This window comes from Thermobia domestica, chromosome 9, assembly GCF_964235325.1.
Source record: "Thermobia domestica chromosome 9, izTheDome1.hap1.1, whole genome shotgun sequence".
NCBI classification, from domain to species: Eukaryota; Metazoa; Arthropoda; class Insecta; order Zygentoma; family Lepismatidae; genus Thermobia; species Thermobia domestica.
In genome coordinates this window covers 115659157-115673161 of record NC_137462.1, presented here as the reverse complement: position 1 = coordinate 115673161, position 14005 = coordinate 115659157, and the positions used below count along the sequence as shown (strand labels likewise).

The 14005-nt window shown below is 36.3% G+C and overlaps 1 protein-coding gene across 2 annotated transcripts in view; it reads right to left on the bottom strand.

Moving 5' to 3' along the window:
* Positions 1-14005, bottom strand: part of LOC145694952 (nuclear RNA export factor 1-like) — a 144677-nt gene that overhangs the window by 65773 nt on the left and 64899 nt on the right. The gene's annotated exons all lie outside the window — the stretch shown is intronic.

Genomic DNA, 14005 nt, shown 5'->3' with positions numbered 1-14005 from the left:
AATATATATGTATGTTTCAACATAGCTCTGGAACGCCTGGGGCAATTTTAACTAAACTTAGTACACATATTACTTACAAACTGGAAAATAATACTAAGGGCATAGGACCCCCTAGCACACCTAGGAGAGTGGGAGAAGGTTAACACATTAAAGCGATCGGAAACAATCGAATTAGTGTTTAATTCATAGTTTCCGGGTCGCTGAGATGAACAGTAACACCGCTGATGTCGTTTAAGTCGAAGTTGTGCTCTCATTAGCATCTATTGGGGGGGGGGGGGATTGTGACACCTAAAAATAATCGAAAAGACCTATATTTGAGTCAAATCCACCGTTTTTGGAGTCACTAAATTGAGAAGTCCAACTTCAGCCCCCAGAATAGCTAAGACCCCCTAGCACACCTAGTAGGAGTGGGACGGAGTGACATAAAAATGGTCGATCATGGAAGATATTAGTGTCAAATCTAAAGTTTTCGGGGTCGCTGAGATGAGCAGTCACACTCCCGATCCGACTTCAGTTCCCAACGGCATCAAGGGTGAGAAGGGCTGAAAAATAAAATAAATAACCTATATTAGTGTGGAATCCATCATTTTCAGGCTCGCTAAGCTGTTAGATGACATTTAAGCCTATATTTAGGCAAGAATGGGCATGTCAACTGGATTGGTAAGTTACAGGGATAATCCCAAAGCGCTGCTCATACATGCATACATATTACACACACACACTATTGTGAAGTATCTGTCTATTGGAAATGAAGTGACTGTGTATTTGATATAAAGAAGCACGAACTTTTGAAAACTTATGAAAGAAAACTTTGACTAGAAGTGTACATTCTCAGACACCTGTTGTAAATGCATGTTTGTTACATAAACTCGACTAGCTGCCTTCTTTCCTTTCCGCATACCTTCAAGCACAGCCTGATACTTCCCGATTAGGTCATCATTCTTGAATTGATCAAAACCACGAGGAACAGAACAACAAGGGGTATTCGACACGCGATCAAGAGAGGTGCAGGATCATCGGAGAGAAACGGATCCCACCATTGGAAGACCACCGACTCCACAAGTCAAAGAGTACCATTCTGACGGTTCATCGCCGCAGACAGCTTTGTCACCAGAGTAGTAGAATGAAGGTGTAGGAGGACAATATCGCAAAGACGCATCATCGACGCCCCTTGCAGTTCAACAGGATTAAGATCCAGATGTTGACTGTCACCAGCTAATCCAAACTTCTCCAGATATTCATTCCAGATGACCAGGACGACACCAGCTTCGTTGGATATGTCAGGCTAGTGCTCATTCCTATTCCTTAATTATAACCTTTCTCTTTCTCTCACCCTTTCCCCCAACTAGTCATTTTCTAAATTAGAAGCATTTGAATTTTATTTAAATTCAACCACAATTTTACAGTTAAGTACCGTGTTGTGCATCAGTTCCATCCCCATTTGGTTGCATTTATTTATCACGTATTCTGAGCTATAACTGATGACACAGCACCGGCACATGATGGAGATGCTGTGAGGCTTACGCCTTTGTTACGATCCTAAAATTTCGATAAATTAAGATTCTAAATATTCGGTAGATGCTTTAAGATCCCAAATTTTGAGTAATTTGTACTGTGTAATTTATGGTTTGTCGAGAGAAATTGAGTAAAGTTATTTTTAACCCACCCGCCCACCCTCACTATGTTTATTCATTTGCTCTGTTAGAGTAATTTTTTGTTTTGTTGTATTTTAATCGAATGATAAGTGGGTGAGAAGAGAAAATTTTGCTAAGTTATTATATTTTGTTTTTCTTTGTGTTATTTATATTTTGGTGTTGGATATATATACATAGTAGTGTAAGATATTTATCTCAAGTGTGATTTTGAAAATAGATATAATGGAGAATACTAGTGCTATATCTTCTGCCTTAGATCGTTTAGTAGAACCCCCCAAATTTTCCGGCAAATTGAACGAGTCAGTTCAGTCATTTTTTAGTCATTTTGAGGATTTTTCTGTCCTTCATAACCTACGTGATGTACAGAAACGTCATTTGTTGCCGTATTGTTTAGAAAACGGGGCTCGTGCTTATCTGTTAGCTTTACAATCAACCGCAGAATATAATAATCTCATGTATGTACAGATTAAGAAGAAATTAATAGAGGCTTATGAAGACAATATAGTTTCGCAAGTTTTAGAGCAAGACATGAGAAATAGAGAACAGTTAGATTCTGAATCTGTTTTAGATTACATTTTTCATAAATGGAAATTAATACTTGAGTACGATCCGAAGATGCCAGTGACCGAACAAATTAACTTGATAATCGATGGGTTATTGCCTTCATTTTATTCTGTAGTTGTAAGAAAATCGTATAAGTCTGTTATTGAGTTAGCAAAGTCCTTAGGTCTCGAGGAAAGAGTTAATTTTCTTGTCAGCATGCGTAGTCCGCAATTGAAGTCCTTGGCAATAACAAACGAATACAATATACATCCTGTTAGTAAGAATGCTATACAGCAAAAAGAAAATACTTTAGATGTTAATATTCAGAACGAAAATGAAATTGTAAGTCAGCCTGAAAGAAACAGCTTGATAGCTCAGTTAGACGGTATCAAAGTCCAGTTACAAGATCTCGTGCAACGAACAGCGGCCGCAAAAGTTTCTCACGCACACAAAGAAAAATCTGTGTGTATACAATCTTATGAGCGTTCGCGTTTCGAGCGAAGAAATCCCATTCATGCATCCTCTCCATCCTTTGCTCATTCGTTGCCTCGTGTTTCTGCCAATGCAGTCAATGTAAATGAGAATGTTAAATCGAACAATAGGAATAAAGTAGACAATAATATGTGTAATAATGTTAGAAATAGTAAGCGATATTATGTGCCTATTCAATATGAAGCTGATTTGCCTCATGTTAAAGCATATATAGATAATAAACCGCATTTATTTCTATTGGATTCAGGCAGCACTGTTAGCTTAATTTCTGGTAATAGTTTAAGTAAGAAGCATAAAATACTCAAAGGAACTACTTTTATTCGTGGTATCACTGGAAATTCTCAAGGAAGTGATCAAATCGCTTTAGTGAAATTTAAATTAGGAGGACAGTATTTTACTCATCCTTTTAGAGTGTATAATAATTTTCCGTATAATAGCATAATTGGCCAAGATTTTTTGAAAAGTCATGTTGCAATGGTTGATCACAATAAGAATTCTTTTAGTTTAGTTAAATTTGGTATTCCTCCAAGAATTGAATTGCCGCCATACGTTTCTTTTGAAGAAATTTCTAACCATATAGCGAAATTATATAAACCTCAATTTTTAGTGGCTCGCTCTGTTGTTTTGCCTCCAAATTCAAGTGTTCAAGTTACATTAAAAAAAGTAAATGATCTTGCAGGAAATCGCAATTTATTAGTTCCCAATGAGTTAATAGATACGCAGGCAGAAATTTTTGTGCGTAAATCAGTCGTAGACGAAATTCATCCGGTAATATCTGTGATTAATCCTACCAAAAGTAAACTTTACTTGAAAAAAGATGTTGTTTTGGGTTCTGCCGAACATGTTATCAGTGATACCAACTTCAAGAAAAAAATAGCACTAATAATAAGGTTCATCAAGTTAATGCAGCAGATACGAAATCTTTTCCTGAAGGTTATGATAAATATAGAGTAAATGTTAACCCTGAATTGTTGCCACATCAACAGCAGCAATTATATGATTTAGTAGAAGAATTTTATTCTAGTTTTTCTTGGAATGAATTTGATTATGGTTGTGCTAAGGGATATAAACATAAAATTGAATTAGTAGACAATATTCCAGTAAATCGACCCCAATTTTCGATACCATGTCATCTACGGGATGAGATCAAAAAACAAGTAGATATTTTATTGAAAAGTAAGATCATTGAACCTAGTATTAGTCCGTATAATTCTCCGGTAATGCTTGTTAAAAAGAAGAATGGACAGTATAGATTTATACAAGACGCGAGATTTTTGAACAAAAAAATGGTTCCTGGCAGTTTTCCGGTCCCTCCTATTCAGGATATTTTGACTAATTTGGCAGGACGCAAATATTTATGTTCTAGCGACGTTTTTGGAGCGTTCTTTAATATTCCTCTCACTGAAGAATCAAAACCTATTACAGCTTTTTCGATTCCGAATCTTGGATCGTATCATTTTAATTTTTTGCCTCAGGGTGTCAAGACATCTACTAGTGGTATGAACAGATTAGTGAAACTCACCTTAGAAGGTCTTCCACAAGATAAAATATTTGCCTATGTTGACGATTATTTTTGGTCTAGTGATAGTTTTGATGAAATTGTGCAGTTAACTCGTATGTTGCTTCAAAGAATAAAAGAAATTGGTTTAAAGCTTTCCCCAGAAAAAACAAAATTGGGATATTTTTCATTAGATGTTTTAGGCCACACTGTTAGTAAAGATGGTTTGTCTATTTCGAAACGAATAATTAACTCAATCTCCAACTATCAACGTCCCAAAACAAAGAAACAGGTCAAAAGTTTTTTAGGATTGGCTTCTTTTGTTCGTTCGTATTTACCTAATTTTAGTCAATTAGCAGAAGCGTTACTTTCTTTGTTGAAAAAAGACGCTCCTTTTCGTTGGAAGGACGCGCAGGAGACAGCATTCAATAATATCAAACAAGCCATCATTTCAGCACCTTGTCTAATGAGATACAAGCCTGATTATCCTCTGTACCTCTATTTCGATGCCAGCAAACTCGCTCTTTCTGGACTAATCAAACAACCTCAAAATTCACCTGACGACACAAATCTAGTTCCCATTAGTTATTGTAGTCGTGCAACGTCTCCTAGCGAGAGAAAATTACACCCATATCAGCTTGAATTACTAGCATTATTGTACTCACTACGTTCATTTAGGTATTTTCTTTTGGGTCGTCATTTTTATTTGAAGACAGATTGTCATAGTTTAATTTATTTGAAGCAAACAAAGAATGTAAGTAAGATTTCTAGATGGTTGAGTGAAATTGAATCGTACAATTTCACTATTTCACATATCAGTGGCTCCAGTAACGTAGAGGCAGACGCCATTTCACGTTTTTCTAACCCTCCTAGAGATTTGGAAGACGAGAAAAAGAATCAAGAAGATCCGAAAATTTTGTTTACTCAGACCACAAATTCATTTTCAATTTTAAATGAGCCAAATCTGGCAACAGAACAGCGTAAAGATCCGTTCTTTAAAGATATTTTTTCTTGGTTGGAACAGAAAGAAAATAGAAATCCTAAAATAGAACGCCAAGCATTATATTTTACTATTAAGGATGGAATTTTGTATAGAAAACAGAAAACTTCTCAAGGTATAAGATTTTTGGTTGCAGTTCCTACTTCTTTGCGTTATAAAGTTTTTAATGCTTGTCATACGTCTGCATTGGGATCATCTCATTCTGGTTATTCTAAAACCTATGATATGTTAGTAAAAACAGTGTATTTTCCCAACATGAAGAAATATATATATCAGAAGTGTAAAGAATGTACGATATGTCAAGTATCGAAATCGAAAATTGGTTCTCCGTATGGTACATTGCTTACTTATCCCTCCGTTCCCCCCTTCTATCGCATCCACATAGATGTAGCTGGGAATTATTCCCCCAATAATATGTTAAATCATAAATATATGATAGTTGTAGTAGACAGTTGTACTAGATACATAATTGCAGATTCCTTTCCTGATGTTACAGCAAGTACTTTGGCTTCATTTCTTTATCACAAAGTAATTTTAAAGTTTGGAATTTTCTATGAAATTTTCTTAGACAAAGGCAGTGCATTCACTAGTGGACTATTTAAAGAATTATGTGCTATGATTGGTGCTAACATGCGTTTTGTAAATGTACATGGGCATTATAGTAATGGTGTTTGTGAAATTAGTATTAGGAACATAGAACAACGATTGAAATCAGCTTTATGTGACAAAGATTTAGGAGAATGGATTGACTTATTACAACCCATAGTTTTTTCGCTTAACGTCACCAAGAACTTATCGTCTCAAATTTCACCATTTGAATGTCTTTTTGGTTTCAAACCTAGGTTACTTCATCAGGCAATTTTAAATACCCCGTGTCAATACGAGGATAATGCCATTCGTTTACAGCAATTACAAGAGATTAGAGATAAAGCGCAAGAAAATCTTTACAAACGTCATAAAACGGCGACAAAATTTTTTGACAAGAGACATACGAAACCTGCTTTTAAAGAAGGAGAAAAAGTTTGGATTTTAGACACCACAAGAAAGAAAGGTCACGCCAAAGCATTCAGCGGAAAGTTTATTGGTCCAGGCATAATTGAACGTGTGGAAAATCCAAATTCATATTTTGTTAAGTATAAGACCGCCCGAGGATCTTACAAGATAGACAGCATAGCAGTCCACAGATTGAAGAAGTTTTATGAGAAAGAAAACCCGGAAGAGGAAGACCACCTTGAAGACTCTGACGAAGAGATGCCTATCAACGTCTGCACGGAAGACCATACGATGAAAAAGAAGAAGACGAGACGCGAAGACCATCAAGGACCACCAACTGAAGAGATTTTCAACCCCAAGAAACAGTGTTTGGAAGAAGAAGTTTTCATCCCTTCTCTTCATATTAAGGATGTTGTGATTGCCGAAAATCTACCGACGTGGGCAACTATAGGGAAGAATTCTACAGAAGAAAAACCGAAATTTGCCTGTAATACTGCCATCAATCAGAAGATTAGTATTTACAAAGGTAACATAGTGGATATAAAAGCAGATGCCTTAGTAAATCCAACGAATGAAACTTTAACTCCTTTAGGTGGTGCAGATAAAGCCATTCAAGACGCAGCTGGATCTGAATTTTTAGAAGAATGTTTGACCATATCATCATTGAAGCCAGGAGAAGCGAAAATTGCCAATGGTTATCGTCTACCAGCCAATTATGTAATTATGACATGTGGACCACGAAATTCAGACAAGAAGATTTTACGAGAGACATACAAAAATTGTTTTAAAGTGATGTTAGAGAATGATCTCTCTACAATTGTATTACCTAACATTTCGACTGGAGCATTTAAGTTTCCGAAGTTAGAAGCTGCCAAAATTGCCTTGGCTACAACAAGAATATTTTTAGAGGAACATGTTGATGACGTAAACCGTGTCGTATTTTGTGTTTATGATAGAGAGAATTGGGACATTTATCAGCGATTACTCCCTACATATTTTCCCATTGATGAAGAGTCTGTTAGTCCGTCTGTCCGCACGTAACTTGTATGTGGATTACTTTTCTTGAAGATTGGATTGTGGATAGGAACACCTTGTAGATGGATGATGAACTCTCTTTTAGCACTGGCCACGCTTAGAAGTTAGTTTATCTTGGTTTTGAATTGTGCATCCAAATCCACCGGTGGAAAACTTCGAAAACTTAGAACACTTTGAAACTTGGAATACTTCGAATTTTGGAACACGTTAGTATCTTCAAGAATTGTACCATTTCGTTTGATTGGACAGCGTATCACTACAGAAGTTTCTTACTTTTATTTTTTTTTTTCAAATGTGAGTATGTGAAGAATGAAGAAAATCAACGACACGTATATGGATAGATATTTCGATGGATATATTAAGAAGATGTAAGAAGATTGAAATCAAGATCGCAAGAACCATGCTCCATCCCTTCAGATGTCTAAGATTCGATGCCATGATTGATGTTCAGCATTCGATGCCAGAAGAGGACAAGATTAAAGAAGAAAGAAGATGAAGATAAGAAGAATTTATATGTTAGTTAGGGTTGTAGGTTATATGTGGTGAATAGTTCTGTCGTGCTGATTTCATATAGTTTGATTACAGCCAGTATATGGGGCTATAACCATATCTTGGAATTCTTTTCCAGTCTACGGACGCTTTAAGCCTAAATAACTTAAAGCTCATTTTTCTCAAACTGAAATCAGTACCCTTCTTGTGCAGTCTAACTTTACTATCTTTGGTTAGCTAGATAGTATTACACCGTTTTTTCTTTTCCCGTATTAGTCACGTTTGATATTGAAGTTATTTTTTGCATTAGAGGAACATACACATACATATATATAGAGGTCTACATTGGATTTTACACTCATGAAATATTTATTTATTTGATTATGATTTATTTTATTATCCGTATCTAAGTTTTGATAATCTGTGTTAGTGATAATTAAATTTAGTATTATTCCTACCTTTCATTTCCCTTCCCTGAGCACTAACGGAACTCAACACTAACGTTTTAAAGCACATGTCACTCACAATGATATTATGCAAGCACTAATGTTTATTTTTCTTTTTCTTACTTTCCATCTTCCCAGAGACGCTGTCGTCATATCTTCAGGTTACCCAGTGAACTATATGAACTGATTCAGAAACGCACACTCAGCATTTTGCAGTTTGTGGTCAAGGATTAATTCAAAACATACATATGTTACACAAAGAACTCTCTTACCTTTAACGAACATTTTTTTTTTTTTTTTTTTTGGACTTTCTTCAATATTTTTATTCTTTCTTTTTCTACTACGGAAAATTAAAATTTTCGTGTATTTTGATTTCGAGGAGGGGGTGTGAAGTATCTGTCTATTGGAAATGAAGTGACTGTGTATTTGATATAAAGAAGCATGAACTTTTGAAAACTTATGAAAGAAAACTTTGACTAGAAGTGTACATTCTCAGACACCTGTTATGTCTATTTGTTAAATAAACTCGACTAGCTTCCTTCTTTCCTTTCCGCATACCTTCAAGCACAGCCTGATACTTCCCGATTAGGTCATCATTCTTGAATTGATCAAAACCACGAGGAACAGAACAACAAGGGGTATTCGACACGCGATCAAGAGAGGTGCAGGATCATCGGAGAGAAACGGATCCCACCATTGGAGGACCACCGACTCCACAAGTCAAAGAGTACCATTCTGACGGTTCACAGGGTGTCTACTAAATGTTCATTTTCAAATTCCAGGTTTTATCAAGGTTTTCAAGGTTTATTTTTCCTTTTTTTCCAGGTCTATTCAGTAGAGTGTCATTTATTGTAACACGTATAAGTTAATGCAATTTTATATAGTTCTTAACAAAAACTGGTTATAATTAGAGAATGCATATGGCAAGTGATAGTTTCTTTAAGTGACAAGATGAAAAGAAAAAACTGACTGAAATGTAGGTTCTCAAAACATTTTACACAAGAAAATATTTAATTAAAATATCCCCTACCAGAAGGCCGGTTGAGAGAAATGTGCAGTAGCTTTAAATATCCTAATGTAGGAATACTATACAGGGGTGAACCTTAATTAAACCGACAAACTTCGGGAAATGATTCTCGGCACCCAAACAAGAAAAAAAATCCTCTTTAACTCTTCGAGGGCGCATAGTTTCCGAGCTAAAACGTGCCGAAAGTGTGGAAAAATGAACTTCCGACGCCTATATTTCCAAAATTATCCAAAGTAGAGAGTGCTGCTTAAAATCTCAAAGGAAATCATATGTTCAGAACAGATAGGACTTCCTTAAAGAGATATTAAGCTGCACTCTCTACGTTGGATAGGTCTGGAAATGTAGGCCTCGGAAGTTCATTTTTCCACACTTTCGGCACCTTGTAGCTCCAAAACTATGTGCCGTGGAGAAAAGTTAGAGGATTTTTTTTCTTGTTTCGGGCTCGGGAATCACCTCCCGAAGTTTATCGGTTTAGTTAAGGTTTACCCTATATAATAGTAAATTTCCGTCAAAAACATTACTTCAAATAAACTAATATTATAATAGTAGCACGTAAGTGTTGATGAACAATGACAAAAATGGTGGGAAAATAGCTTACTCACCGCTAAGTTATGGGATAAAATACCACAAGAGTATTTTACTACAAGCACTCCCCTTTAAAGTACTCTTGTGGTATTTTATGCTAAGTACTGGTAGGACTTAGCTGTGAGTAAGCTATTTTCCCGCCATTTTTATCAAACTAGTATTAGTTTAGAAGTAAAAAGAAAATGATCATATATATAATACAAATTTTTAACGCAAAGTAATCCATATTGTCAAACGTTACTGCAGATTCTTCTTGGATGGGGACTGGCCATCAGTTATATTATATTTAAAAATGTATTGTAACATGAAAGTTTAAAAAACTGAAAACGCTATGGAACCACGCACATTATATGAACAAATATAGAAAACAACTTTCACAGTGAACAGTTTTTGACATTTAACTTCTAGAGTTCAACATCCCTTTTAACTTTTTCACCTGTTCTTCCAACGCATCTACTGCTTCGACGTCAGTTAGTATTACTTTCTTCCTTAATTCCAACTCTTTTATTTTCTTCTTAATATCTTTCTTTTCTCGAGCTGCTCTTCTTTTTCACCGCGATCTTTCAGATATTCATTTCTTCTGCTTGATGCATTCCTCACATACTGGATCATACTCTTTGTGGTATTCATATTACGTATGTCACCAGCAACACACACAGCATCCAGCACACTTCTCTGGGCAATCAAGCACTCCTCTTGGAGATTTTCAACAATGCACTTTGTTAACTCCTTTCCACTGCTGCGTTGCTATGGAAAAGTACACATATCTTATGCATAAATGTTTTAAACGCATTGAAGACACCTTCTTTACTTAACAGATCATGGAGGAAAACGTCTAATCTGTCATTTTTGTAAATGAAATTTGATAGTTTTCGTGCTGTGTCTTGGTCTGAACAAAATTTTAAATATTCCCGTTTCACCATATCAGCATTTACAGGTGTTATTTGCTCCTTCTTGACAAATGTCTTTAGGGAGAGTGTGTTTTCACTGAATCAACATAAACTTTTAAGGAAGAATCATAGTTATGGCACGGTTGATAACTTTAGAATTCTCCACCCACCTAATAGAACAAAATTTAAAAGGGAAAACTGCTGTTCCAGATGCTGCCATGAAATCTGCTCTTCTTGAAGGAAGTCCTTGAATAAATAGAACAACGCTCTCAAAAACTCTGTCACATTCCAACCAGCTTTGGTATGCACAGTCTTAAAAGCCCAATTAACAATATGTAAAGAGCACGTTCCTGTCTCCAAAAGCTGTGGACCTTCACAATTTTCTTCACTCAGATAGGCCTTTAAATCACTCAGAAATTTCAAATTAACGTTGGGGCCATCAAGAGAAACCTGAAGTAACTTACGAAAATCGAGACTCTTGTCCCTGAAAGTATTTATAAATGCACTTAACAAATCCTAGGCAGTAGCATGTCCGAGGAATACTGATGTTAAATAACGTGTTAAAACTTTATTTTCGTCAGTGTGCCAGAAACGAACTACTAAGTCCATTTGATTTTTCTGTGAGGTAGTATTTAGGCTTTCGTCGAACGATACTGCAAAAAATTCACAATTTTGTAGTTCATGAATAACGTCTGTTGGAAATATGGGCCCAATCCAAAAGTGATGACATAACCTATTTTGTCTTTGTGTAACTGCATACTTTTAGCGACTTCCCACTCAGGAAACATTAAAGGAAACAAATCCGTTGCACTCGCTTGGCTTCTGGCCGATGCATGACTTGTAATTTTGTGTAATGTCCAGATTATTTCTGCTTTCGCCACTTGATCTTTGATAAGATTACTCTTTATTACACCGCTAGTTTTTGCTGGGCTTTCATTTTTCTCCTGAACAACTGGAGTAGATGATGTGCCAGTCACTGAACTGGAAGACGCTGTAGAATTTTTTTGTACAGGAAGGCTCCTTGTTAACATTGCTTGAGAACTTTACGATCGAACATTATGCATTAAGAGCTTTAACAGCTATTTGATGTTTCTTTCCTTTTTCATGAGATTTCAATGATCCAGCTCCCATATTTGAATGTCAAAATCAGTTCTGCAGAGTTTACAACCTGCTTTAAATGGATCGTTGCACCTAATAACCGATTTCCACTGGTCTTTCCACGAGTCCTGAAATTTAGTTTTACTTTCCCCCATTTTAATGGCTGAAAAATAAAATGTTAATTGTCACTGTGTAACAGGATTTATTGCAAGACTAGTAAAATGTTAACCTAAATACAAAAAGTGATTCCGTTAAGATGTGGGCAATTTTATTTTTTCCGGTGATACATCTTTCGGCCACCGGGAATGGTGTTCACTGCGACATCCGTGGCATTGGACTCCTGTTAAATATCTTCGACACAGGAGTATAAGCGGAATGTTGTTCTAGACCTGTCTACTACTCTTGCTACAGAAACATGTAAACCAATGTCTTCACAAAGCAGCAAATAAGCTTGATTCATACTATGCAAATAAGCAGCAACTACAGAAAAAGCTTTTAGCTTGTATGCCAGTATCCCCTCAGTGTAAGACACAACCTTAATACATCATGAAATTTAACCTTTTCAATTACCTTAATCTCATCGGGGACTAATTTAGCTCTTTTTGTAGTCACTTATTCACAACGACCATGCCAAACAAATACAATCTTATTGTCTCTTCTTGTACCCTCAACATACTTTCCAAAAACATTCACCGCCTTCACTCTGCTCACGTCTGTCTGTCTTTCTCAACTACGTCTCCACTGAATAAGTTATTATTGTCTTTTGACTTATGTTGTAGTATATAACTTTCTTGCATTTTACAAAAATATACTTATTCCATACGAATCCCAAAAACAATATTTTAAAAACAATTTTAAAACTTCCAGGTTCCTCATCTAATTCCAGGCTATTTCCAGGTTTTCCAGGTCCAAAAGTAAATTCCAGGCTAATTCCAGGTTTTCAAGGTTTTCCAGGTCAGTAGACACCCTGGTTCATCGCCGCAGACACCTTTAAGTTTGTCACCAGAGTAGTAGAATGAAGGTGTAGGAGGACAACATCGCAAAGACGCATCATCGACGCCCCTTGCAGTTCAACAGGATTAAGATCCAGATGTTGACTGTCACCAGCTAATCCAGACTTCTCCAGATATTCATTCCAGATGACCAGGACGACACCAGCTTCGTTGGATATGTCAGGCTAGTGCTCATTCCTATTCCTTAATTATAACCTTTCTCTTTCTCTCACCCTTTCCCCCAACTAGTCATTTTCTAAATTAGAAGCATTTGAATTTTATAAATTCAACCACAATTTTACAGTTAAGTACCGTGTTGTGCATCAGTTCCATCCCCATTTGGTTGCATTTATTTATCACGTATTCTGAGCTATAACTGATGACACAGCACCGGCACATGATGGAGATGCTGTGAGGCTTACGCCTTTGTTACGATCCTAAAATTTCGATAAATTAAGATTCTAAATATTCGGTAGATGCTTTAAGATCCCAAATTTTGAGGGGGGGGGGGGGGTAAAACAACACCGACAACGTTTGGGAGATGATTCCTGACACCAAGATAAGACAAAAACCATAGACCCATCTGGGTGCACAAGTGCTTTTTTTCGGAGTTATAGGCTGCCGAAAACATGAAAAAATGAACTGTAAAGGTTTAAAGTTCCAAAACTATGGGACCTACCCAGAAGTCGGTTCCCTACTATGGGAAGTCGGGTCCTAAGACTTCATTTAGGAATTAGTACGTCTTTTATCCAAAAATCCATGTTTCAGAATCCTAAGGTACTTACGCGACAATTTTTATAGAGGTAGTTGGTGAGTACTTCAAATTATAAGCCCATAGAAAACCTCCCTCTATGAAAACTGTCGCGTAAGTACCTTAGGATTCTGAAACACGGATTTTTGGATAAGGCACATACTAATTCCTAAGTGAAGTCTTGACCCGACTACGGTAGGTCCCATAGTTTTGGAACTTTAAACCTTTACAGTTAATTTTTCATGTTTTCGGCAGCCTATAACTCCGAAAGAAAGCACTTGTGCACCCAGGTTGGTCTATAGTTTTTGTCTTATCTTGGTGTCAGGAATCATCTCCCAAACGTTGTCGGTGTTGTTTTGAAAGATTCTATATATATGTATGTATATCGATAGATATAGATATAGGTATGGACTATGTGTATAAATGTATATTCCAATAGAACTCTGGAACGAATGGAGCAATTTCAACCGAATTTGGTACACTTATGACTTACAATCTGGAGAAGTAAGAC